The sequence below is a fragment of the Lycorma delicatula genome, chromosome 11, assembly GCF_047948215.1.
Source record: "Lycorma delicatula isolate Av1 chromosome 11, ASM4794821v1, whole genome shotgun sequence".
In the NCBI taxonomy this organism is placed as follows: Eukaryota; Metazoa; Arthropoda; class Insecta; order Hemiptera; family Fulgoridae; genus Lycorma; species Lycorma delicatula.
In genome coordinates this window covers 14,435,649-14,460,101 of record NC_134465.1, presented here as the reverse complement: position 1 = coordinate 14,460,101, position 24,453 = coordinate 14,435,649, and the positions used below count along the sequence as shown (strand labels likewise).

Sequence of the window (24,453 nt, the reverse complement as noted above, 5' to 3'; positions counted from 1 at the left end):
TTAAAAATGACCAGGTGGCCCCCCTTACTTCATTTTCTGGTACAGTATTTTCCGAGACGGGTTCTCGTTTCGTATGACAAGACGATAAATGAATTCGGCGAAATAGTATTCCACTCGGTGCCTGACAGTTTTGTGCTTTTATTCGCCATCTCAGTGACCTCCACCAGTGTTCAGCGCCATAATTTTTCCAACGTTTTATTAACGGCAGTTTTTTTTCTAAAGTTTCATTTCATTTGTATATCGTAGGAATAAAGACAATATCTGTACTGTTAAATAATCAAATCAGAACGTAAGTATATACTGTACGTGTTGCTTTAGTTTAAATATAATATTAACTTAATGCTGCTTTATAACCTAATTACATAAATTGTATAACAACCAAATGATAAGTATGCTAATTAATGGATTACAAAACGAAATGTTATAATGTTTGCCTATAAGGGTCAATGGAAGCATTAACTGATTCAGCTAGAAATATCTTTACTAGAACATTTAAAAGTATAGAATCAACGAACAAGAAAAGAAATGGTTATCATCCAAACATTATATAAAAAAAAAATAATAATTTATGAAATAATACTGATGAAAGAAAAAGAAATTAGATATTTTAATCTTAATAAATTTGTGAGAGGATGCATAAGAAGATGCAAAAAAACTCCCAACTTCTTTTCTGAAGCAAGATATAGCTAAAGAAAGAAGAAACATATTTGGTAACTTGCAATCTCTGTAAAAAAAAATTCATTTTTTGTAAAAAAAGGTTTTTGCTTAAATGCCCTGGTAAAGATTTGAAATTTTACTTAAGCCAAAACACCTCCCCCTTTTTTCCAATTTTTGCAAAAATTTAATACATTCTTCCCCCAAAGGTAGCAACTATCTACAAAGTTTGAAAAAATCAGTCAGTGTGATCCAGAGTTATAAAACTAAGTGCAGGCCAAACATACAAATGTACACATGCACAAACATCTGTCTTAACTAAAAAAACCTTTTGAATTTGGAAGAATTGAAATAAAATATTTTTGTCCGATTATTTAAAATTCTTTTAAGTGTCTTAAGACACAAAACTTCATGTTAGGGAATGAACTACTCCCAAATAAGGTTCAATTGAATTTATGAAATAATGTTTTATTTTTATGGTATAAAAATCACATATTAATTGTACTGTATTAATTATAATCCTGACTAAACATGTATAACTGAATATTGCTGTTGCACGTTCTCCTCGGCAGCTCAACTTGAAGCCGACTGACTGACTTGCACTGCCCAATCCCCACCACAAGCAAACACGCAACCAAAATATATTTTTATTCTACAACACTTCAATAAAGAAACACCAATTTTTTTAGGTTTTTGTAGCAATCTATTATACTTTCCCATTACAGCTCCAGCTGGTATAGCAGAATATATCACTATAGCCGGGAAAGAAATAGGGAATAAAAAAAAATTGAAATTATTACAACAAAAAATACAAGGATTTATCAGTTGTTAGCATTTCAGTAGAAGTATAATATAAACAAAGATACTTTCAAATTGAAAAACTGAAAAAAAAAATTAAAATTAAATCTGAAATAAAAGGGTTTAAAATCATTGCACTACGTTTTATAAACTGGGAATATCTTTTTTACAGAAAATAAAAACAAGCATTCTACAAATTTTTTGGACATCAAGATAAGAAAACTTGGATAAAGAAGAATTTTAGAGAAACACTTCTACTGCAGCTCCTCCTGGTGGCTTATAACCATAAAACATGTCTAAGAACCTGCTTTGAAGTGATACCTATGTTATACAAAAAACTGCAACAAAATTGGATCAGTAGTTTTTGAGGAAAATGGTAACAGTCATTTTCCTCATAACACAACCTCTTACCCCAAACACTTATACTGTCTTCATTCCGTCACGGGTAAAAACAGTAGTTTTATAAAATTAAGGTGTAATAAAACTGCTTTTCTTATAAATACTGCTTAGAAAAAACTACACTAGGCAAAGGAAACAATCCATCTAGGCCAAATAGAGTGCTTTGAGAACAGAAAAGAACAGTGTACAGGAAAGTAAATTTGCTATGTATTTGACAGTTACATAACGCCTTGTTTCACCTACGGTTCACAAACTTAGATGCTGCCAAAGAAGTCCATACAAATTATGAGAGTTATCAAATGATCAATGGCATGCTTAATCTAAAAAGAAGACAGAGAATTAAATCTGTAAAGATTAAGTAACATAATAGAGTAGCAGATTTAATTTAAGTAATCAAGAAATTTAAATGGAAATGGATCGGCCACCGGGTAAGGTTGGAAGATGGTGAACAAAACAAGTTGCTTTGGAAACCTTTCTATGGATAAAGAAAAATAGGTAGATTGAAGAAAAGGAAGGAAGGTGATTTAAAGGAGGCTACTAGAATAAATCTGTGTAGGTTGTTATTTGACGGAAGCATTGAATATTGGGGTAAAGGCCTATTAATTGGCCTTGTTTCAATTGTGAAAATTAAGCAAATGGCGTTTAAGTGACAAAATAATTTAAGCAAATTTTTTTTTACCACTCAAGGTTTTATTTTATTTATCACTTTGAAATAACATAACACAAAAAGAACTTTGACACTGAAAAAATAACATATTTCTAACAAAAGTAGCAGTTTTAAAAAATATTTAAAAGAATTATATGCAATTTTTTTAAAGTGAATTTTTACAAAAATTACAAAAATGAATAACACGATTTAATTTGTACTGTAAAATATTTCACAATCAATTTAATGAATATTTTATGAAAATGTGTTGTTGAAAATTCATCCGTCACAATTTGTAGTTGTGTTTGTTTATCTGCTATTTAAAATCTTTTATTGTTAGTTATTACAACTTTTGATTTTCTCAGTGTTCATGAGCAGAGTTCAAATTATAAAACTTTATATCAGAATAAAAAAAAAATCAAATATATATATATATATATATATATATATATATTTTTTTTTCTTTTTCTTCAGTCATTTGACTGGTTTGATGCAGCTCTCCAAGATTCCCTATCTAGTGCTAGTCGTTTCATTTCAGTATACCCTCTACATCCTACATCCCCAACAATTTGTTTTACATACTCCAAACGTGGCCTGCCTACACAATTTTTCCCTTCTACCTGTCCTTCCAATATTAAAGCGACTATTCCAGGATGCCTTAGTATTTGCCTATAAGTCTGTCTCTTCTTTTAACTATATTTTTCCAAATGCTTCTTTCTTCATCTATTTGCCGCAATACCTCTTCATTTGTCACTTTATCCACCCATCTGATTTTTAACATTCTCCTATAGCACCACATTTCAAAAGCTTCTAATCTTTTCTTCTCAGATACTCCGATTGTCCAAGTTTCACTTCCATATAAAGCGACACTCCAAACATACACTTTCAAAAATCTTTTCCTGACATTTAAATTAATTTTTGATGTAAACAAATTATATTTCTTACTGAAGGCTCGTTTAGCTTGTGCTATTCGGCATTTTATATCGCTCCTGCTTCGTCCATCTTTAGTAATTTTACTTCCCAAATAACAAAATTCTTCTACCTCCATAATCTTTTCTCCTCCTATTTTCACATTCAGCGGTCCATCCTTGTAATTTCTACTACATTTCATTACTTTTGTTTTGTTCTTGTTTATTTTCATGCGATAGTTCTTGCGTAGGACTTCATCTATGCCGTTCATTGTTTCTTCTAAATCCTTTTTACTCTCGGCTAGAATTACTATATCATCAGCAAATCGTAGCATCTTTATCTTTTCACCTTGTACTGTTACTCCGAATCTAAATTGTTCTTTAACATCATTAACTGTTAGTTCCTTGTAAAGATTAAAAAGTAATGGAGATAGGGAACATCCTTGTCGGACTCACTTTCTTATTACGGCTTCTTTGTTATGTTCTTCAATTGTTACTGTTGCTGTTTGGTTCCTGTACATGTTAGCAATTGTTCTTCTATCTCTGTATTTGAACCCTAATTTTTTTTAAATGCTGAACATTTTATTCCAGTCTACGTTATCAAATGCCTTTTCTACGTCTATAAACGCCAAGTATGTTGGTTTGTTTTTCTTTAATCTTCCTTCTACTATTAATCTGAGGCCTAAAATTGCTTCCCTTGTCCCTATACTTTTCCTGAAACCAAATTGGTCTTCTCCTAACACTTCTTCCACTCTCCTCTCAATTCTTCTGTATAAAATTCTAGTTAAGATTTTTGATGCATGACTAGTTAAACTAATTGTTCTGTATTCTTCACATCTATCTGCCCCTGCTTTCTTTGGTATCATAACTATAACACTTTTTTTGAAGTCTGATGGAAATTCCCCATTTTCATAAATATTACACACCAGTTTGTATAATCTATCAATCGCTTCCTCACCTGCACTGCGCAGTAATTCTACAGGTATTCCGTCTATTCCAGGAGCCTTTCTGCCATTTAAATCTTTTAATGCTCTCTTAAATTCAGATCTCAGTATTGTTTCTCCCATTTCATCCTCCTCAACTTCCTCTTCTTCCTCTATAACACCATTTTCTAATTCATTTCCTCCGTATAACTCTTCAATATATTCCACCCATCTATCGACTTTACCTTTCGTATTATATATTGGTGTACCATCTTTGTTTAACACATTATTAGATTTTAATTTATGTACCCCAAAATTTTCCTTAACTTTCCTGTATGCTCCGTCTATTTTACCAATGTTCATTTCTCTTTCCACTTCTGAACACTTTTCTTTAATCCACTCTTCTTTCACCAGTTTGCACTTCCTGTTTATAGCATTTCTTAATTTCCGATAGTTCCTTTTACTTTCTTCATCACTAGCATTCTTATATTTTCTACGTTCATCCATCAGCTGCAATATATCGTCTGAAACCCAAGGTTTTCTACCGGTTCTCTTTATTCCGCCTATGTTTGCTTCTGCTGATTTAAGAATTTCCTTTTTTAACATTCTCCCATTCTTCTTCTACATTTTCTACCTTATCTTTTTTACTCAGACCTCTTGCGATGTCCTCCTCAAAAATCTTCTTTACCTCCTCTTCCTCAAGCTTCTCTAAATTCCACCGATTCATCTGACACCTTTTTTTCAGGTTTTTAAACCCCAATCTACATTTCATTATCACCAAATTATGGTCGCTATCAATGTCTGCTCCAGGGTAAGTTTTGCAGTCAACGAGTTGATTTCTAAATCTTTGCTTAACCATGATATAATCTATCTGATACCTTCCAGTATCGCCTGGCTGTATATTCTTCTATTATGATTTTTAAATTGGGTGTTGGCAATTACTAAATTATACTTCGTGCAAAATTCTATAAGTTGGTCCCCTCTTTCATTCCTTTTGCCCAGCCCGTATTCACCCACTATATTTCCTTCCTTGCCTTTTCCAATGCTTGCATTCCAATCTCCAACTATTATTAAATTTTCATCTCATTTTACGTGTTTTAATTGCTTCATCAATCTCTTTGTATACACACTCTACCTCATCATCATCATGGGCGCTTGTAGGCATATAGACGTTAACAATCGTTGTCGGTTTAGGTTTTGATTTTATCCTTATTACAATGATTCTATCGCTATGCGTTTTGAAATACTCCACTCTCCTCCCTATCTTCTTGTTCATCACGAAACCTACTCCTGCCTGCCCATTATTTGACGCTGAGTTAATTACTCTAAAATCACCTGACCAAAAGTCGCCTTCCTCTTCCCACCGAACCTCACTAATTCCTACTATATCCACATTTGTCCTACCCATTTCCCTTTTTAAATTTTCTAGCCTACCAACCTTTTTCAAGCTTCTAACATTCCACGCTCCGACTCGTAGAATGTTATTTTTTAATTTTCTGGTGACCCCTTCCTTAGTAGTCCCTACCCGGAGATCCGAACGGGGGACTATTTTACCTCCGGAATATTTTACCAAGGAAGGCGCCTTCATTATTGCTATGTGAAAATGCAGAGAGCCACATTTTCTTGGAAAAAAGCAGCTGTAGTTTTCCATTGCTTTCAGCTGCGCAGTACTCAGAGGACTGAGTGATGTTGATACGGCCGTTTAAGTCGTCCTGACTCACGCCCCTAACAACTACTGAAAGAGCTGCTGCCCTCTTTCAGGAATCATTCCTTAGTCTGGCTCTCAACAGATACCTCTCCGATATGGTTGCACCTTCGGTCCAGCTACTCTGTATCCCTGAGCACTCAAGCCCCCTCACCAACGGCAAGGTCTCATGATTCATAGAGGAGGCAAATATATTTACGGTACAGTTTCCAAAATACTATTTTTTTTTTTTTTTGTTTTACCTTTTTAATCATTTCTTTTAAGTTTTGTTTTTCTCATAATTATTTTTATTAATTTCTTCTTTATACCTGTTATTTTATATAATCTTTACAGTCATAGGAAATCTAATAAATATTGCTCTACAAAAAACTACGTAGACACTTTATAACATTAAAAATATGTCCTATCAGGCACACAAAAGATACTGAAGAGTGAAGTGGTTTCCCATTGTCTTTTTCACTGAGTTTAACATGCTGTTGTATATCATCACTTCAAGTCTACAAAATGAAAGGAATGGCATTTGGTCCTAAACGTGATGATCATTCTGTTCAATGCAGAGAACGTGCCACAGCCCAGCCATAAGAAAACTGATAAATATTGGTTTTTTTTTTTTTTTTTGTCTTCAGTCATTTGACTGGTTTGATGCAGCTCTCCAAGATTCCCGATCTAGTGCTTGTCATTTCATTTCAGTATACCCTCTACATCCTACATCCCTAACAATTTTTTTTACATATTCCAAATGTGGCCTGCCTACACAATTTTTCCCTTCTACCTGTCCTTCCAATATTAAAGCGACTATTCCAGGATGCCTTAGTATGTGGCCTATAAGTCCGTCTCTTCTTTTAACTATATTTTTCCAAATGCTTCTTTCTTCATCTATTTGCCGCAATACCTCTTCATGTGTCACTTTATCCACCCATCTATTTTTAACATTCTCCTATAGCACCACATTTCAAAAGCTTCTAATCTTTTCTCCTCAGATACTCTGATCGTCCATGTTTCACTTTCATATAAAGCGACACTCCAAACATACACTTTCAAAAATCTTTTCCTGACATTTAAATTAATTTTTGATGTAAACAAATTATATTTCTTACTGAAGGCTCATTTCGCTTGTGCTATTCGGCATTTTATATCGCTCCTGCTTCGTCCATCTTTAGTAATTCTACTTCCCAAATAACAAAATTCTTCTACCTCCATAATCTTTTCTCCTCCTATTTTCACATTCAGCGGTCCATCTTTGTTATTTCTACTACATTTCATTACTTTTGTTTTGTTCTTGTTTATTTTCATGCGATAGTTCTTGCGTAGGACTTCATCTATGCCGTTCATTGTTTCTTCTAAATCCTTTTTACTCTCGGCTAGAATTACTATATCATCAGCAAATCGTAGCATCTTTATCTTTTCACCTTGTACTGTTACTCCGAATCTAAATTGTTCTTTAACATCATTAACTGTTAGTTCCATGTAAAGATTAAAAAGTAATGGAGATAGGGAACATGGACTCACTTTCTTATTACGGCTTCTTTGTTATGTTCTTCAATTGTTACTGTTGCTGTTTGGTTCCTGTACATGTTAGCAATTGTTCTTCTATCTCTGTATTTGAACCCTAATTTTTTTTAAATGCTGAACATTTTATTCCAGTCTACGTTATCGAATGCCTTTTCTACGTCTATAAACGCCAAGTATGTTGGTTTGTTTTTCTTTAATCTTCCTTCTACTATTAATCTGAGGCCTAAAATTGCTTCCCTTTTCCCTATACTTTTCCTGAAACCAAATTGGTCTTCTCCTAACACTTCCTCTACTCTCCTCTCAATTCTTCTGTATAGAATTCTAGTTCATAGTCTAGTATGCATCAAAAATCTTTGATGCATGACTAGTTAAACTAATTGTTCTGTATTCTTCACATTTATCTGCCCCTGCTTTCTTTGGTATCATTACTATAACACCTTTTTTGAAGTCTGATGGAAATTCCCCTTTTAAATATTGGTATAAAACGATTAATTAATGTACCCTTTTCTGATATGAAACAGTTTGATATGTACACTTTGACTCAGTAGAGGAGTTGCAAATAACCTTATTATCTACCACTGATGATAATTTTAACAATCAAGATGCAGATCTAGCTTTTTTTATTTTTATTTCTTAAATGAGCTTTCTATTTACTATTTATTATAAAAACTCTCAATTACGTAAATTAAAAATTAAAACATATAGAAAAGTCATGAAAAGAATTCACTTTAAGTACACAATAATCATATTTAAACATGATGAAACGCATTTTTAATAAAAACAAGACTATTACAAATTTAAATATAGTGGGCGGCAAATTGCTGTGCACATAGGCTGACAGCTGACTTACCATGCTATTAACTATCCTGAACAACTCTGATAATGTACTGCATACTTTGTAAGTACACGGAGCTATACAAGATATCATAAAGGAATGACTATCTAACTGTTCCATCTATCCTATCATTCTATCTCTCTCACACACAAGGTGCACATCTATATGACACCCACTATATAAATATATATTTGAGTCTCTTTTGTAAATATACTTTTTTGTAATATATTGTCTCTTTTGTTATATTTGAGTCTTTTTGTAAATCAATTTGTAAAAATTACATTCATATTGATTAATTTGTTAAAGAGCTACAGGGAAACAATAAAAAGAACAAACAAATAAAATGAAACACAGCCCACTGAGACAATCAGTGGGATAATTAATATGGATGAATTCATTTAGTGTAAGGCTAAACAATGTGAAAATAACAAGCAGCTGAAACAAAATATTACCTAGGGTAAACAGTGCTGTCAGTCTACTGTAGAAAGTATTAAAACAGCAGTTGAAAATTACCCTCTACATAAGACTTGTACTCTTCTACTAAAAAAAATAGCCCAACTGAAAATTTGGCTGCATGGATAACAGCTCAGTTGGATATCTGCCATGAGTTTACATAGAGACATTTGAGCCTGTTTTTATGTAACTATTTAGTAAATGAAGGATAAGCAAAAGATCAACAAAAATTTATGGATCAGTAAACTTAAATAAATTACAAAAATATCAAATCATAGGAGTTCTCTGCAATTCTTTAATTGACAATTGATTTAACTATGTATTTAACTGCCTACTCAACGTCTATAAGATATAAATCAATGCAATTTTTTACCATTTAATATTGGGTTTAAAACAGGAAACCTCTTTTTTTCTGTTTAGCCTCCGGTAACTACCATTTAGATTCTTCAGAGGATGATATGTATGAGTGTAAATGAAGTGTAGTCTTGTACATTATCAGTTCGACCATTCCTGAGATGTGTGGTTAATTGAAACCCAACCACCAAAGAACACTGGTATCCACGATCTAGTATTCAAATCCGTGTAAAAGTAACTGGCTTTACTAGGACTTGAACGCTGGAACTCTCGACTTCCAAATCAGCTGATTTGAGAAGACGCGTTAACCAGCAGACCAACCTGGCTGATTAAAACAGGAAACCTAAACATTTTTGGTCTTACTAGTTTAGTGTTCTGGTGATTATTTAGATAATAACAGTCAGTAATAAAGTCAATTAATGTTTGTTTAATGTTACATTAGAGGTAAATTTTATCATTGAATAGCAAAACTCACTGAAAAATTCTCAAACTGCATTTTACGTTGTTTCAATTTTCTTGAGTAATTTTGCCATCCACTTTAACAATTTCAGGCTCTCATCTTTTCATCACAGATGTGAGCAAATGAATTTTGTTCACAATAAAGGCTCATTATTTTATCTAATAAATATTATTTGATTATTAAGTAATATTTTTGGAGCTATAATGATTAAAAAAATTGAATGGCCACCATTTTGAAATTTTAAAACATTTGTTTTGTAGAAGGTATTGTTAGGTACATATACATTAGATATTATTTAAATATCTCCAACCGTTCTAAACAAAATTAATTTATTGATGATGTCCTGAATCAGTCCCTTAAATACAAATACAAAATAGAACTAAGCGAGTGAAAAAATAAAGATCATGTTTGCTGATGAAATGAAAAGTTGAAGCTGGATATGTTCATTTAATTAGTAATGGTTGAGTATAATCAGTGAAGTTATTCTTTATAGTAAAACATCAAAGAAGATTAGGAAAAATAATATGAATGAAAATGTTTTTTGTTGCTACCGTCTAATATGGTTCCATAGTAGATACATCTAGTTGCATAAATCTGTTTTCTATTATCTTTTCTTGACGTTCAAGGTTTAATGAAGTTTTTATGTGAGGGAGAAGTGAGTCAGGTTACATAAATGGCAAAAGGAGTATTGATTTGTATTGAAAATAAAACCACTAACCTGTAATAAATTGTAGTAATATAAATACAGCCAATGTATGCAGTTTGCATATTAATTTTACTTACATTATTTATTTTGCGCCTAGGATATAAAACAAAATTGAAATACTTCTTTCTAATAAATCAAGTTCTGGATGTTTTTCAGGACTTTGGCAAGGAAGGTAGAAGCTTTATCCAAGCTAAGTAATTTCAAAGGGGCTAAAGATTTTTATAGCACTGCATATAAAATTGCGGGAATCTCAATTTTTGTTAAAGACTATTCTTTATAAAGTTATCATGTATTTGTAGAACAAATTAACTCTGCATGTTGTACAATTCAATACTCTAGTCTAAAGTTTGCTGCTAATTTGTAAATCAATTTGTAATAATTTCTTGGGTTTTTTGAAAAATCTTGCTGTTTGTGGGAAACTTTTTAAAATTCCAAATAAATTTGGTGTCATTGTGTATGATGATTTTCAATGTTAGCTTCTATACAATTCTAGTCTTGTAACAAATAATTTACCCGGTTTGAGATGTAGGACTAAATATTTCTACCTTGCACAACCAATTAGAACCTCTGCTATCTGTAATGGTAACATTTCTTTACAAATTTACTGTAGATTATTTATCATTTTACAAAAATTACAGTCTTTCAGAACTTAATTGGTCAAATTGCAGTAGCAAAATCTGAAATAAATTTCATGGAGTACTTTTATGCTTGTAAAAATTGTCAGTAAAAATTCAGTTAAAAAATTTACAAACCTTATCAAAAACAAATAAGATATATAATAAAATTTCCAATTTTTTTCTGCTTAGTTTCTTTGTAGCTTGTTCTTTAATAAAAACAAAATAGTTGAAACATAGAAAGAGACAAATTTACATGAAGTTATTCATAAAAGCTGAAGTTATGCTAAAAGCTTATACTATGATAAAATATAGATCAAACAACAAAGTTAAAACTATCTGAGAATAAATAACTGGATAACAGGGTAACTATCTGAGGGTAAATAAAAAAACAAAAGAAGTAAGTGTTAAAAATGCAAACATTTTGCAAGTATTGATGAGATCGGCAGATATTAAAAAAGTCAGATGCTGTTGTCTTATACAAACTTTATTAATCTCAGCAATGGAAAATTTCCCAGCTATTTTAATATTTTCATTGATATTCGTGTCCTTAAGAAATGTTCTAAACTTAATTTACAAAACTATAGGCCAATTTTAATATCATATTTTCTAACGTGGTTGAAAGAATTATAAAAAATGGGCTTTTTAACATTTCTTGCTAAGCATAGCATATTGACAACAAAGCATATATTGACAAATTTTCAGTATGGTTTTAGATAAAAGGCTGCTTACCAATGCAGTCATTTCCATTTTTTAAGAATATTTTAAGTAGTGTAAACAGCAATTTTTTTTTTTTTGCAATCTGATAAAGCATTCTATTTAGTATCTGTGCTACCAGAGAAGCATATTGCAGTGGTTAAATTCCTTATAAACCATAAACAGGAGTTGAAATTTCATTTTGGTAAGAATACACATCCAAAAAACAGGCCAATTATTTCAGATTATTTCTCACTTTGCAGATTCACTATTGTTTATATATCCAAAATTAATAATTTAAAAGAATATAATATTTGTAATCATCTAACTTTAAGCATGGTAAAAAAAGTTGCATTGTTCTTCTCTGGTAAACTTCGTGTTGCCAATCATGCGAGTAAAATTTCCATTGATGGTAGACAATATTTCTTGTTCTGTTAATGAGATATCTGAGCATTTTAAGTAGATGAAAAAATTTGTTTGGATAACCAAATTGATTTTATTTGCAATAAAATCAAGCAGTATTATCTTGCTTTGAAGGCAAAACAAGTGATGAAGTGCTACTAAGCTTCATCATTAACATATTTCTTATAGAAAAAAATTTGTTTACTTCAACTATGAGAAAATGATTAAAATAAAAAAGCAAATTAATAAAACTACTATAAGTAATGAGTAAATGACTAAATGTGAGTAATGCAGTAGTGCTACTGTCTTAAATATAATGTTATATAAGTAGAAGTAAATTGTTTTATAAATGTGTGTGAACCTGCTGCTAGTTCCAATGCTTTGTTGTATACGTTATATAAATATAAATAATACACAAACTAAAGCATACAAGTTATAAAAAAAGGAATATCGGGGTTACTTGATATCTCTTGATGAGGTGTGCAGTGTTATGACCATGGCTATAGATTGATTCCCTACCTTTCCACTTGACAGCACCACTAGAAAAGATGGTGATTCCTTAACAGAAAGCCTTCTGTGTTTTGCAGTGTGCTAAATGTGAAACTATAGTTAAAGTTAACATTCTTTCCATAAAAGTTTTAATTGTGATCCACAAGTGACAATAACATTTGTCATTGGCATAATTGGACTGAAATGAACAGATGTCTGTGAAAGGGAAGAGTACAGGACCAAGAGTGTCTGAAGAAAATGTTGAATATTTCAGGATTTCTTCCTGTGTAGTCCTAAATAATTTGTTAGGAAGGCTGGCTGCAAATTAGCGATGGGGTGATACTTGCATGGGGTGTATGCATCTATACAGTTTACAGCTGTTTACAGGCTTTGAAGCCTACCATCTATGTTGAGTGTACCCACTTCATGATCAAAATGTTGCACCATGAAAATTTGATTGTATTGTGTTTAGTGATGATTCAACTTTTCATCTTAGAAGAAAAGATAACTCGCATAATGTCCATATATGAGGTTAGAAAATCCCCATGAACCATGAACTCTTACAATGCAAAAGGGACTCTCCAAAATTAAATTTTTTCTGTGTGATATATGGATGGCAAGTTTACACGTCATGCTTTTTCACTGAAAGGAGCATAACAGGAGTTGCTTATGTGGATTTGCTGTATTCATGGCTCTTTCCTCAACCTCAAGATGGACCAGTGAGTTTTATTTGGCACCTCCTCAAAAGTTGTTGCACCTCCCTCAGTAGCCTAACTCCATAGAGACTTGGTTGAAAGACATTTTCCCTAACCACATGGAAAAGTCAGCATGTCCTGATGACAAAATTTGTTTGCGGTGGCCTACAAGGTCATCCAATCTAACCCCATGTGATTTTTCCTTTTGGGAATTTTTGTATATGTCTATGTTACCTACTGATCTACCTCATTTAAAGCTCAGGATTGAAGCACTTTTTGCTTCCATTACTCCACATAATCTGGTTAAAGTACGGGATGAAGTCTCCTATTAGCTGAATTTGTGCTATGTGATGAAAGATGCTCACATTGAACATTTCAGAAAACTGTAAGAATTCCTCTTTCATTTTATTCATTTATGTATGTTAAGAGATATTAAATAGCTTTAAACCCTCAAACACTTTTTTTGTGCATTTTGTACTTATTCATAAATTGGCTTTGATTGATAAATTAAAAAAATGAATCTTATTATTATTTTATTGCATTTGTCATGATTTATTAAAACAAAAAATTATGAACATTATGTGTTTTTATTCTATCAGAGCTATAATCTAATAACTTATATCTAATATCACAGATTTAAAATATTTTACAATAAAAGTAGGTTCCACTGTCACAACTACATAACAAAAGTTATACAATTTATTTTTTCGAATAAATATTGCTTTTCTGTTGTGGTTAATGATTGAGAATTTTTATGACAGTTTTTTTATTTTCAGATGTGTTATTTTCTTTAATAAAAATATTTACCTGTTTTACACACATGTATTTCTTTCCTTTCACAATTTTTAATTGTGCTTTCTAGATTTCAGTAAAAAAAGAAAAGAAACCTGGAACAATATTTAGTGTTAGAAATTCTTCACCTTTATACAAAGGATGATTTGAATTACAGATGACAGACAATTGATTTGATATGATGATCAAATGATTTGTTGTTGTAAGTTACCTCGGTTACCCTTTGTATGTGGGCCAAAAATGCCAACAAATGTTTGTATACTATAGAAAATAAAACATGAAAAAGAAACAAAAAGTAATAATTACATTTATGGATTCTCAATTACAGTGATTTTGAAAAATGAAATGTTTTCAAAGCTGCAATGACATTTTTAAATCTCTGTTCAAAATGCTCTTTACCAACCACTATTCAAAGTTCAGCACCACAAATCGTGTTCAGAAAACTTTACTGCAATTTTCTAATTGGAATCCTGGCAATCTCTTGTCATATGTTGTCTTTCAACTTTTCCAATGTCCATGGGTTGTTCTTGTAGACCATCCCTTTCAGAGGTCCAGAGGTAAAAATCACACAGCAATAAGTCTGGAGATAGGGATAGCTAAAAGTCCTTACTGACTGTTCTCTCCTTTATGAAATCTCTGTGGATTGTAGTGAGAGACCAATAATCAGAAGTGTGGCAAGTCTTGTTGGAAGTATCCATAAGAATGTTTTTCTGGAGTCAAGTTATACGTAAATTATTTGTACAGTCATAAATAGATGTCAGTATTAACTGTTTCCTCACAGAATACTGGTCCGATGATCTGGCTTCCAGAAATTGCACATCAAACATCAATCTTTTAATCATAAGAGTGGTTTCAGACAGATTTATTAGGGTTTTATATAGCCCAGTGCTGTGTATTCTGAGCATTAAGATAGCCTGACACTTCATCTGTTGAAATGAAGAGAAAAGATTCAAGGAATCCTTCGGTAATATTCTGTAACAGCCACTGGCAGTAATTTACTTATTTATCCTTATCTTGTTTTAATTTATGCACAGCACACATATGATAGGTTTTCATTCGTAAATGTGAAGTACACTCCGAAGAACACTCAGGTGTTCGAGAAACACCTGTTTGTTGAGTTAATCATAGTATGGACTTATGAGGACTCCTTCCAATATAATTTGCTACATCAGCGATAATTTCCAAAGTTTGAACAGCTGGTTGTTTCACTCTTTTCGCATTAGTAACAGAGCTGGTAGTTTGCCACTTTTTCTCTAAATCTTGAATTGTTGATTTTGCATAGGAACATTACTTCTAGGATACTTCCCTTGAAACCTTTCACAAACCAGATTTATTGAAGTTATGCGAACATATTCCTCTACAATGAAAACGTTTGCTCAGTTAAATAAACAATGATGCACAAACATTACAGGCTCACTGAATAGGAGAGGAAGGCTGAAGGCTAATGAGTGAATCAATGACCTTCGACTAATGCGCATATGCAACAAACATATAATCTTCTGACACAGTATGGTGTCAGCTTTTTGACAGAGTATATGTCATAAGATACTGTGTCAAACAGCTGAGACTGGTTTTATATGGCCTCCCTGGTAGTAATGGCTGATTTGAAAGCAATACATAAACAAAATCAATAAATCTGATTGTATAGCTTCTAAATTATTAGTCATATTTACAAGAAAATAAATAATAGTAATTACCTCAAGAAAGTCTATAATCAAACGTACTGTGAAGTCATGTTAGATTAATATTTAGAGATGTGCTGAGTTATGATGCACCTGTATAACCTTAAATCAGTGTGACATATTATCATTCACTGCACCTTATTCAGTTTTTAAACACATCCAGCCTGGAAAACCAAATATCATGTACAATTCTTGCCTTACTTTTTATTACTTTGCTCACTCATTTGTACTCTATGCTGTGTGGTGCCAGTTACATAAAAGTAAAAGTAGACAAATGTGTTAAAAAGTCTATTTATTACATTTGAAATTTAATATTATGTATTAGCTATTTTGTAAAATTACACTGTAACTTTGCATTCTAATTATTTTACATTAATTATTCTATATAAATATAAATATATATTAAACACGTTATTATAGCAATTGATTAAACTTCATTTCAAGTTACTAGTTTAATATTTTAATAAGTCAGTATAATATGTTCTTAAATAATTGGCTATAAGAAAGAAGAAGTCCACAAAATATTATAATTGAACAGTTTCCTTTTAAATGCAATCTGGAAGAAAGTAAACGAATAAAAGCACATTGGAGAAAGTAAACTAACTACAATATACCAATTTTTTTCTTGTAATTTGTAGAGTTAGTAAAATAAGAATTTTTTTCATAAAGCTATCATATGATATCAAAATCAGGATGTTTATTGTAGAAAGAAATCATGGTAATAAACAATTAATATAATTTTAAAATTTGCCACTATTAGGGTTTATACTTCAGTATCTTGTGTTTCTATTTACGATAATGTTCAAGTGTGTTCAATTTTTTTTAATTATAGAACATCTAGCCTGTCATTAGTATTTGTGATTTATTTCTGTGAGATAGTTGGCAAACATCTTGTAACTAAGAAGCTATATGTACAATTATATTTTTGTTTGAAGCTAAATTCTGTTTATTCCGTGTAGAAATTTATGAAGTTAGATAATTAATCTGCATATTCCTGGAACCATATATTTTATCTCGTCAAAGACATCCCAACCCCATATGGTGAAGACACCCACGTTTTGACGTTACTGATCGCCCCACCACCCCCTTCATTCTGAGCCCTGAGGAGCTTTACCGGAGGTCATCTTTAAACCTTCTAACTGATTACATCTCACAGTCATCAGCCAGGCCTCGATTGGGATGCCACCAATGTAAATGCCTCGGCAGGCATTTGCATCAGTAAAATACATATCAAATTTCACCTTAATGTAAGCCTCAAACGAACATCTTCAGCAAAGACAGCAATTCGCTGCCACACCTAGGGCGCTGAATGCCAGCAAGTACCTGTCCATCATTAAACTGCTTGGAGCTTTAATCTGGCTGGTAGCCAGTCATATCTCTGTTTGATTCATACAGCAACGTGGTAGAAGTTTTTTCCTTTACGTAAACTATTGATATCAGTTGAACAAAACAACCACATCAAGTAACTCCCACACAGTCCGATAATGCGGCTCTCGCCGCTTGTGAGTGTCCAATTTTACCCCTGACCTCTAAGTTCCAGGGTGGCCTGATTTCTGGTCTCCCAAGAACTGGGCAATCTGAACATATTGTGTTTGTTCTACTGGACCCCCCTTTAGACACACAGGTCATCAGCTGCTAGGTGGAATGGAAACAAATATTGATTTAAATTTACATGTTTGGAGAGCGCACGTCGTCCTTAATAATGGATCCGATAATGCGGCTCTCGCCGCTTGTGAGTGTCCAATTTTACCCCTGACCTCTAAGTTCCAGGGTGGCCTGATTTCTGGTCTCCCAAGAACTGGGCAATCTGAACATATTGTGTTTGTTCTACTGGACCCCCCTTTAGACACACAGGTCATCAGCTGCTAGGTGGAATGGAAACAAATATTGATTTAAATTTACATGGTTGGAGAGCGCACGTCGTCCTTAATAATGGAGAAGAGACATACTATCCCCCCAGATCCTGTATAAATTTATACAAGGATCTTCCCTTAGTCGTGGCGTGTCATTCTTACTGACATACTTACATCGCGAGGCTGTAAAGTCTACTCCGTAGGCGGGAGATGGGCAACTTTCGAAATTTAGAACCGGTGCATTGAGATCACCGTTCCACTCCGGTACAGGCCCGGCTCGAAACCGCATCCCAAATACCTCGGCCTTCCTGCTTCTTCGCAGTTTCCACATGGCCTCCCGAACTTTTACCACTAAATCGATTGGGATTTTCCAATACAGTAATAGCCTCGTAGGAGGATGTTTCAAATACACCAGCGCATACAATTAAGGCTCTGCGCTGGGCATTCCTTAAATTTTGATTAAGTGCTCGATTTCTTTCCAAACCATGCGCACAAAGGGATGCCGCGTAAGTGGTCATATTTTCGAAGACATCTCGATACACCATGTACAAATGACGGCCCGACAGCCCGTAATCCTTTCGAGCAATCCTCCTCAGTTTGTGTTTCACAGAGACGGCGTTTGCAGTTACTTGCCTAATGTTGTTGCTAAAAAGTAACTTCTCATCAAATAAAACACCTAAGTACTTATGAACTCTAACTTGGCTGATTACACAGCCTTTTTACATACGGGGGTTACGACTGTTTGATAATTTGTCTGCACCCTTGAGAAGCATAAACGTCGTCTTGGGCACAGAAAACTTTAAATTTTGAATGTCCATCCAGCCCTCTACGGTTGACAAAGCGCCTGCGCTCGGTCTTCCGTTGCGGTTGTGAGTTACCACGAATTAACAGGAGACAGTCATTGGCGAAAGCCTGGGCCGTGACCCCTTCCGGGAATGTCAGTTTAAAAAATCCAGCGAATACCAGGTTCCACAGCAAGGGACCGAAAATGAAGCCCTGCGGGCTTTCCCTTGTGACTGATTTCTCTACAACTAGGGGCGTATCCTTAAACAGAGCCGTGCGATCAAACAAGTAATCACGTACTACGGCCTGCAGGGCTACAGGAACATTGCGGCATTCTAACTCATAGAGGACAGAGTTCCAACACAGGAAGGAAATGCTGCCTATGTCAATAAAAATTGCCAAAACATATTTACAGTCGGCGCTTTGCACCTCGGCAAGAGCATTTAAGATGCAATCCTCGGTACCGACCGCTTTCATGAAACCATACTGGCCTCGATTTAGAAGTGAGTTCACATCGATGTTTTCCCAGAGTCGTTCCACATTCAGCCTTTCAAGCAACTTGCCGATTACCGGCAAGAGGCTGATGGGTCGATAACTGCTACCCTCACTCTGATCCTTTCTCGATTTTAAGAGCACCTTCACCAAAGCCACTTCCAACAAGTCGGAAAGCAACCCCAGTTTAGGCACCCCAAGAAAAGCCTGCCAAGACAGGCAGCAGATGATAGAAAATATCCGGGTCAAGTTGGTCAATCCCCGGTGCCTTTCTCATTGTCATTCGAGAAACCACTCGTTCTACATTTACGGGTTACACAGCCCGTACGCCAGGGAATGGTGTCTCCCCTACCCTAATGCCGACTTCTACTTCACCCTCCGGAGCATCTGGAAACAGAGTATCCAGGAATGCCTGATATGTTGCCACAGATGTTAAAATGTGGTCTCGACCATTAAACCCGCATCGAACATTGGACAGCACGTGCAATGGATTTGGTTGGTAACATGACTTCGCGAGCTGCCAGAAATTGCGCTGCAACTCACGCATGAAGTCTTGCCAAAACTTGAGTTTGGCTTCCTTGATGGCATGAACGTACTCATTACGGCCACGCCGTTAGATCCGCAGACTCTCGTCTGTGCGCACTGAGCAGACATACCAGCGGACCTAACTCTTGCGCGCAGCACGCTAAAGTCAGAGGACCTTACGACATGCTCAGAGGATGTTGGAAGCTGCAAATTTCTTCAATATGGTCCAAAAAATATATTTATTTTTTTCGGCATCAACTTTTCGACGGGCAATACTTTTTAAACATGTCAAGGTTTAACTTTGAAACCATTGAGTGACACTAAATGGAAGATTAGGATAGAAGCCTTAAAGCCTTTAAGATTCCATTTGGGAGATGTATGCAATGCCTTGTTAAGCGTTTACGAAAACCAAGAAATCGATAATTTAATAAGAGATAAAGCCTCGGGTTTATGAAATTGTATTAAGAAATTTAAGTTTTTGTGTACATTAATTATTTGGTATAAAATACTAAATTTCATTAATCCAATAAGCAAGTAATGCAAACAAAAGATTTTGATCTAGCCTCTGCACTTTATCTTTTACAAAACTGCAAAATATTTTTCAAGAATCTTTGATCAGATTCGTCCTTCGATGAAACTATTATTAATGCAAAAGAACTTGCTACCGAAATTGACGTGGTAGCTATTTTGGATCAACAATAAAAAGACACCGCATAAGAAGAAAATGGAACTTTTCATATGAAGCATGAAATGAACCCGTTGAAGATCCAAAAGAAAAATATAAAATAGAGTTTTTTTATTTTACAATCACACTAAATGTACTAGATGCTAGATTTGAACAACTTAGTAATCATAGTAACTATTTTCAATTGTTATATATACGATTTAAATACCATGTCCAAAGAAATTCTATTAAAACACTAAGAATTTAGAATGTATTTTAACTGGTGATTCCATTGACATAAATGGGGTAGAATTAGCAGAGGAAATTTCAGCAGTGTCTGCACTTTTGGGCAAAAAAGAAAGCATAAGAAATGTACGGAGCTTAATTACAAAGTTAAATTTTGTCCCAAAACTTAGTACTGCTATAAGAATGTCGCTAACGATACCAATAACTGTAGCAAGTGGCAAAAGTTGTTTCTCTAAGTTAAAATTAATTAAGAACTTTTTACGTTCACTACTACACAAAATCGTCTTAATGGCTTGGCCATTTTAGCAATTGAGCATGAAACTACTGATCAAGTAAATTTAAAAGATGTAATAAAAATGTTTGCAGAACTGAAAACGACAAAAAAAAGTTTTTTGTGATTTTAATGTAGTTGATGTTACCTTGTTTTATTTTCAAAATAATGGCATTTGTTTGTGAAAAAATACATGTGTTTAATAGCATTTAAAAATGTAAAAAATTATACGGTTACAATTTGTTAACCGGGTACAGGTATTTAGGTACAGATATTTCTTAATTAATTTCAACTGTTTTGTACCGCTTGATTATCAACATTATGTTATGTTGCGTGTTTCTTTCTAAATAATGCTTTTATTAAAATTTAAATAAAATGATTTGATTTTTATTGAAAATAAAAAATATGTACCTTTATTTAAAAAATATATACATATTTTTAAGGGTGGCTATTTGTCTTTTTGTCTGGGGCGACATAACTGCTAGAGCAGGCGCTGTTGATAACACAGTGCCGTATTTTATTATGTTTTTAATGCGGTATTCTTAACGGCTCTATTTTTATATTGTTTTTTTAAATTTTTATTTTATAGACTGTTAGGTGTTACTCATCATTTTGTACTCGGTCAAAGGAAAGGATTATTACAAACTCTTAAAGCGCTTCAACGGATTTCTCTTGAATTCGTGTTCTAGAAGCAGAATACGGTCAACTTGACGTTTGGTGCTTGCGATAAAGGAATTTAAAATAAATAGTTACAGTAAGTAAATTCATACTAAGTTAAATAAATGTTATCGGTTCTGTATTTTTTTCAGAAATAGCATTTTTTCTTAAAGGAATTTTTGTGTCTTCTGAAGATAATTTGATTTGGAAACAATTATTTAATTACATTCATTCTAGCTCTATAGCTGTTTGCTGTACCCTGTTGAAACAATGTGTCTATCTTCTCAGGTTTCTCTGCTATTAGCACTCCAATGTATGTTGATTCATTGCAGCATTCGTATCATCGTCTCTAACGAAATATAGAATGATATTATAGATAATAAATGCTCTTGCACAAGTTAACGGTGACTTAACTGTACGGTAATTCCTAATGCACTCCATCGTTGTTTGTTCCCCATTATTGGAAATTTTATTTATTCGCATAGTGATGAATCGTATTTTCACTAGAGTGAAAATGCGATTCACCCCTATCATATTGTAAATAACATTATTTGTAAGTCTATGTAGAATTCTTACAACATCGGTCCCCTTTTATAAACTCCATTCATTATTTCTATTTAATAATGTAGACTTTAGTTTTTAACTTTGTCGGGTTAGAAATGTAGTATTACCTACGTCAAATGTTTGATGAGATTACTAGATATAATAAATAATCCATTTCACGATGACGTATTACATCTTTTAAAGAATTAAATGATGTATACATGTTATGTTTATTTAACAGTTTCACTGCTACTGTTGTGGCTACAGAAGCTATGCTACACGTAACTGTATTGCCAAGGCTTATGGCAGGAGCATCAGAAACATATTATAACTCACTCCATTATTCATGTGTGAATTATTAGCATAATTCACACAAGAGTAATGAAACCTAGCGATGAGAAAACATTACAAGTTGAATAGGATATAAACAAATATGACAAGATTTTGTAGAGAATGTTTTTAAACAAATTCTGTAGATTAATATGTCATAATATATTTTTATATTGAAGCATGTGTAAAAAATATAGAACTGTATTAAATTAATTTATTCACCGTAAATATTTCTTTAATCACACTTTTTGTGTTTTAGGATGTCGAACTAGATACCTCTATTAAGCTTAAGAAGAATTAATAAGCGGTTTGAATGAAAGTTGTTAATACTATACTTACAATGGAATATTTCACTATACAAATTTAAAAATCAATAATAATTTAAAACAAGTTCTAATAAGGAAAATTTTTAACATTGCGTTGCTTTAGGTACGTTATAGAGGGTTTAACATTATACAAAGTATTATTTGTTAGATTAGGCTGAGGGTATTTAACATTAAATTGATGAGAAATTTCAGCAGCTATAAAAATATAATTTTATAAGGTTACATAAAATAATAGATAGTTCTCTGAAAATGTAAAAAAAAAAAATTGAAAAATATTTAGTCAGTATCTACTTACATTTTCTGTCAGTTGTTAATTAATCTTGATATTAAATACAAAAAATCAAATTCACAAAATTTTGCAAAAAACCCTTTAAAAAACAAGAAACGGATTAATTTTATTTTAAACATTTTATTAATTCCATTAAACACGCTTAGAAGGTGGCAAAGTGACTGGACTGCTACAGTGGATAATAAACTCCGTCAGATTAAAGATTCTGTATTACCATGGAACTCCTCATACAGAAAACCCCGGCGTGAGGAAGTAGTTCTGTCGATTGCGGATAGGTAACACCATATCTTTGACGCATCAAAGATATGGTGTTACCATGGGACTCTTTATGCAGAAACATTTGCAGGAAGAAAGTGGTCCTTTGCCAGTTGCGATTAGGACATATCAAAGCTACTCACAAACACCTGATGTCGGTGGAAAACACACCGCTGTGCGTACATTATGATTGCTACTTGAGCACCACATCCTTGTGGAGTGCATATCTTATGCAGCCTTATGTCACAAATTCAAATTACTAAGAGATATTTGTTGCATCCTAGGAAATAATAAGAATGTACTGGACAGGGTACTGTTACTTCTAAGAAAAACCAATATACTTCGTAAGATTTAACCGACCGTAAATTTTAATTTTATTTTGTAATTTGTGTTATGTATATTATTGTAACAATTACGTTGCTTTTATTATTTTAGTTTTAACCTTATTAATATTTTAACATCCGAGAAGGAGCCTTTTGATATTATTTTGATTCGTGCAATAACGCAAAAGCGTTATTATGCCCAGACAAAAATGAAGATATGGGATGTAATCCTGGTACCACTTTTTATCTTATTTTTGCTTTCATACAAATGAAAATTAAGTATTAAAATTTAAGTTTTGATTCAAATCAATTTATTATAGAGTACATTTTGTCTTATTTGTAGCCCCTACTGTTGTCTTATTTATCTTTATAGGTGATTGCTCTGATGAAGTTTGTATGTTATATAATGCTGGTGAAATATATGAAACTCAACCAAGGCGTTCTGGTAATACATTCCTTGCATAATCTTTATGTTCCTCTAGTATGAATTAAACACGTCCCTAATCTCCTGCCATACTTCAAGTATTTATAGTATAACGTGAGAGGAACTAATTGCTGTCAGTATTACAGTTTTCATTATAAGGTTCCTCATCATACTTATACTGTACAGATACAATTGATTATTATTATTTTGTTTTTGGTTATATATTTTTTTATATTTATATTATGTTGCATTTTTTTTTTTTTTATATTGCATTATCTTACATTATTATTATGTTTTGTTGGTTACTATTTTTCTACATTGTATTTAATTTGAATTATGATGACTTAATTATTGCAATTATTATGTATTTAATTGGATACATGTAAAGTTTTTTTTATTATAATGTATCTATTCCAGTCTATATTGTTATAATCATTTTTTTTTCTAAAATTGATCCTTTCAGGAATCATATTCCTCTGCACTATACAAATTAGATGGTCGGATTAATATATTTGTTATAATCATATTAATTGTAATTAGTATAGTAGAACCTCAATTTATGGCCACTTGATCTACAAGAACTGATTAATTTTTGTAAACAGAAATGGTTGATGGGCTGCACCAAGAAAAGAGATTTTTAATACTACCTGGTTATATATCTTAGTATTAAAACTACTAAATTAATACTACTACACTATGAAAGTAAATGAAATATGCACAAAATGAAATTACCATTTTGACTTCTTCAT

At 32.8% G+C, this 24,453-nt stretch overlaps 1 long non-coding RNA gene across 1 annotated transcript; it reads left to right on the top strand.

Moving 5' to 3' along the window:
* LOC142332304 (uncharacterized) lies at positions 1-23,892 on the top strand. Its single transcript, XR_012758249.1, has 3 exons — positions 1-289; positions 21,147-21,311; positions 23,654-23,892. It is a non-coding gene; the product is annotated as an uncharacterized LOC142332304 (long non-coding RNA).
* Positions 23,893-24,453: the final 561 nt, after the last annotated feature.